We start from the raw sequence: 4,761 nt of genomic DNA on the forward strand, positions 1-4,761 counted from the left end.
CGCTGTCACCAAAACTGACACGGTGGCACTGAGACAGGTGACTGCAGCAGGGAGGCAGCTCATTAGGCATTTGCTGGGTGGGTGATTTGGGCACCAGTGGGGGTGGAGAGCAGAGATGGCATTTTACAGTGGTTAAGTAAGGAGACATTCCCCTTGGCATATTTTGATCAGTACCAATGAAAAGCTCTCTCTCAATTGCTTTGGTTTCATAAACAGTCAGCTCCCAGGTTAGAAGCAGAGATAATTCTGGGGCCTGCAACACAGACTGCATTTTCTGGCAGACAAAAATCTGGAGTTTTCCATAAATGCACAAAAGGAACTGGGGAATTAGGCAGAATGCTCTAATAATGGGTGTGAAGTGTGCATGAGATGCAGACGTGATAAAAGTATATTTGTTCATATCACCTCGGTGCAGCACCCTCACTTCAACTTTGTATTTATTGTATTCCTTTGAAATGTAGCTGCTTTGTAAGTATAATTAAGAGCGTGTGCCCTGCACTTTGCAAACATGGGGATGCTGCCATGGCAACAGCAGGGGAACGCAGGGAAGCAGCTCTCTCTGATGGATGTAATTACATAGCAAGCATGTATAATGCCTTTAAATACAGTTTACTTTTGCATGGAGGAGGCATAGAATGGATATTATAAATTCTGTGTGTGTATTCCAGAAATGCTCTTTGCATGTGCTGCAAGTTCACTTTTTGCAGACTGCGCAGGTCAGGAGGGAGCCACCCCTGCATGCACGGAGGCTGGGAGTGAGGGATCAGGGCTCACAGTGAGGTTGTCCTCTGCTTGGTTTATTTCTGTGATAGTTCAGGGCTGTATTTCAAAGCCAGGTTTTGTAAATACAGTTGATTTTACTGCTTTAGGGTTAGAAGATTCAAGTTCTTATGCGTGTGTCCAACTTTATTGAAGTTTGGAGCCCTTCTCGGGTTAAAAGAGAATTTTCAGGTAAGTAAAATTCCCCGTTGTGTCAAGCCTCAGGAAAACTGGTGTGCACAGGCAGCTCCACTGAGTAACTAATTGCCATGAGCATTAATCCCGGCCCTGCATTCCTCAAACATTAACCCTCTATGCCCTCTTCTTTCCAGGGAAGCATTTTCCACATGGAAGGAACAAAGGGCTGAAACCTGAGCTCCCAGGGATGCAGCTCGGTAAGGCAGGTGGTGACCAGCCACCTGCATCCCTGTGTTTAAATGCTTGTTCAGTACCATTTCAGACAGCTCAGCCAGAAGCCTTCAGTAAGGGAATGGAAAGGGAGTTTTATGGGAAAGGAAAGCATAATTTTTCCTTCCAGGGCATTCCTTGGAAGAGAAAATATATGTGACAAGGCAGGGATTATAGGAAGCTAAGCAATATAGACCCAACACGAGAGGATAAATGGGAGGAATCTTTAGGTCCAAGGATCCTTTCATGAGGCCAAGAGGCAGGAAAGCTTGGCACAGCTCTTGCCAGTTGTCAGACTATCTCACAAGAGATATGAGCCCCTTTTGGAGCCTGAGACCATCAGGGTAAAGCCTCTGGCACTTGTATATACTGTGAGATTTTTGGAAACTGAACAGCAGCTTACAAGTCATAAGCAGTATTTTCACAGATAAAAAGAGAGAAACTCTCTAGAAATGGAAATCTTGGGATTCACAGAACAGTCTTCTGAGGAATGAGAAATTACATCAGGTAGAGGTGCAGTAGCCAGGAAGGGGCTCCCCCATGGGCTGTGTGATGTATCACAAAAGAGCTGTGCATTTGCAATAACACAGTTTTCTCTGGTAGCACCAAGACATTGAAAATCACTCTTTTTGGTTACCACATGTTTTTGTTTTAAATGTTATCATGTAAAAGCCTGTCAATACAAGCTATTTTTTAGTACATTATTAGACTACTAAAACTAAAGAGCCAGATCCTTTGCAGGCACGGTTTGAAAGAAATCAATGTATTTGTGGTGACTTCCACCAGCTGAAGACTTGAGGCCCAAAGCACATAGGGAAATGCTGGAAAAATCACTTTTATCATCCCCCTCACATTTTCCTGTCTCAGAGCTCTTAGCACAGAAATTCCTATGTCCTGTTCTCCTTTTAAATTGTGATGAAATTCTCTTACACTAATTTTTTCTTACTTTGTGTCACACTGGACAAAGAAAGAATAAAAGTAAAAAAGAGTCCACTTACAGTCCAGTTATTTCAATGAAATGAGAAATAGAAAATTAAATATTAAAAATGCTTCTGAAGCTTTAAGTTGTAATTTAAAAAAAATATAAACATTTTAAGTGAAACTTGTTTGCTTAACAGGCTTGCCTCTTATTAATGCTTTCATTTACCTGCACTTTTTTATATTTGTTCATTACTGACATTCTTAAATGGACAGTTCAGTGCAGACTCCCATTCAGAACTCTTCTGCATTTACAAATCTGTCAGCAAAACCCAAGAAAAAAACAGGAATCTGTGTGCTGCATTTACAAATCTGTCAGCAAAACCCAAGAAAAAACCAGGAAGCTTTCTGTGAAAGCTCATCAGTGTTCTTGATTGCTAAATACAGGAGCATCTAATGTCTGGAAACAGGAGGACTTTCCTCAAACCTGGAGAGAAGACTGACTTGTGAGGTTGCATCCCTCACAATGACTCAGAGCCAGACTCCTGACTAAGAGAATTTCATTGTTCATTCCACAGAATATTTCTAAATTGCAAATTAGTAAAAGCACTATTCTGTACTCTCAGGCTAACATACGAATGTGCATTTTTTTATTGCATTCTCATTATTTCCTTTTCCTTTATAAGCCAGGAAATGAAAGATTAAAGAATTCAGTGTGAGGGGAGCTGAAACTATTGCTACAATCAATTCTAGCCATATGTTCATTTTTATGTATTTAACCCCCATTTTCCCCTTTCCATTCTCCCTCTTCCATTCTGTATTATCATCTGCTCCATCTATGTTTACAGCCTGAAACTGCACAAACACACCCTCTGGAGCACAGAATATCTTTTGCTAACTTGTTTTTCACTGGAAGGTTTAGAGCAATGGAAGACTAAAATCTTACTGCAGTCTCTAGTTATTACAATAATATAATTATGAAGAACACCTGAATCCATTTTATCAAGAATTGCCATCACCTTCATTCACTTGTAAATCCCATTTTAACTTAGAGATAACATTATGTCTTTTTCTTTTCTTTTCTTTTCTTTTCTTTTCTTTTCTTTTCTTTTCTTTTCTTTTCTTTTCTTTTCTTTTCTTTTCTTTTCTTTTCTTTTCTTTTCTTTTCTTTTCTTTTTTCTCTTTTCTTTTCTCTTTTTCTCTTCTCTTTTCTTCTTTTTTCTTTTCAGTGGCCATTTACAAGGTTTATATTTCGGTTTTCTCATTTTTAGCACTTGCATGCACATGAACAATAATCCAGTGGATGTCTCCCCCTTTTGCTGCTCCTGGTAAAGGAGTTCTCCAGTTATTAATCCAGTGCATCACAGGAACTATAGAGATTTCCATTTTGATTCTCATAGTAACTGGATAGTGAGACAAGTGTAAGGCAAGTACAAGACATTAGATTTTGAAACAAGTTTTTAAAGTGATACTTTCTCACCGTTAAAAGCCCTAAAGGAATGAGTATGCAACAAATACCTACCATTTACCTGGCAGTTCAGGGCAGGGAATTGGGATCAGGGCCACATGACAGCATGTATTTTGCTTTGAAGGCTATGCACACAGTTACACTTCTTCATGGCTCACTGGGGAAAGCATTTGACCTGCAAACTCCAAGTCAATGAAAATTTAAAAAAACTTACTGTTTTTGCTCTTTGGATATCATTTTTAATCGGGTTTGTTTGCATATGGAGCTTAAAACTACACAGTAAAATTATAAATTCTCTCTCCAAGGGTTGTTTTTATGATTCAATCTGCAGCTCTGAAAATGAAAAGTTCAACTTATGATAAACCTCTCAGGGCCTGAATTTAAAGACCCCCACATAATGAAACAAGACCAAAATAGGCACCATGTTTTGGTGATTGGCTCCCACACACTGGAGCTGGTTAAAAAAAGCAGGTTTGACTTGCAAACAAGTTTTCTCTACTAGCCAAAAAGCCAGGGGTAGATCATGTTTAAATTGCTGGGCTTCAGTGCCAGAGTGCTCTCTCCACACATGGTCCCTATGGGCATTGTCACTCCCAGGGGACACCAGTGTGGGAGGGGCAGGCTGGGCTGCACAAACACCTTTACACCTTTCAGCTTGGCAGAAAACCAGGAAAAAATCGGGATAAAATCAGCACACACACCAAAACCCACAAGTATGAGAAGAGACTGAGAGAATTTTTAGCATAGGAGGGGATCTTGCCCATGAAAAGGAAACTCGAGGTCATGAGATGGCCTTGGCTGAAAAGCAGCATCCTACAGATTGTTCATGCTTTCTGAGCATCTGCAAAATTCTGAGGCTGATGCATTGAAACCAACAGCAACCTCACCCCTGATTTCAGGGGGGAAAGTTGAACTTCAGACTTTCACCCTCTTTTCTTACTACTTTTTTGAATATTTCCCCCCACGAAATCTAAAATTTCAAGGATGTGTTGTACACATAAAATATCAGTATAATTCAATCTACTGGATCAGTGGATGTTATTACACAAATAGGATAAGAAACTTCAATTTATTTAACATATCAATAAATATATATTAATTTTGCCATGGGTACTTTCAGTGCAAAGGAACACATGCTCCCATTCTGAGATTTCTTTGCTGGTCCTTTATCCTCTATTTTCCAATTGTTTGTGTGCTAGAAATTACTT

At 39.7% G+C, this 4,761-nt stretch overlaps 1 long non-coding RNA gene across 1 annotated transcript; it reads left to right on the forward strand.

Moving 5' to 3' along the window:
• Nucleotides 1–661: 661 nt before the first annotated feature.
• Nucleotides 662–1,420, forward strand: LOC143693449 (uncharacterized). Its single transcript, XR_013181144.1, has 3 exons — nt 662–780; nt 870–951; nt 1,092–1,420. It is a non-coding gene; the product is annotated as an uncharacterized LOC143693449 (long non-coding RNA).
• The last annotated feature ends 3,341 nt before the right edge of the window (nt 1,421–4,761 follow it).

Source organism: Agelaius phoeniceus, chromosome 2 (assembly GCF_051311805.1).
Source record: "Agelaius phoeniceus isolate bAgePho1 chromosome 2, bAgePho1.hap1, whole genome shotgun sequence".
NCBI lineage: Eukaryota > Metazoa > Chordata > Aves > Passeriformes > Icteridae > Agelaius > Agelaius phoeniceus.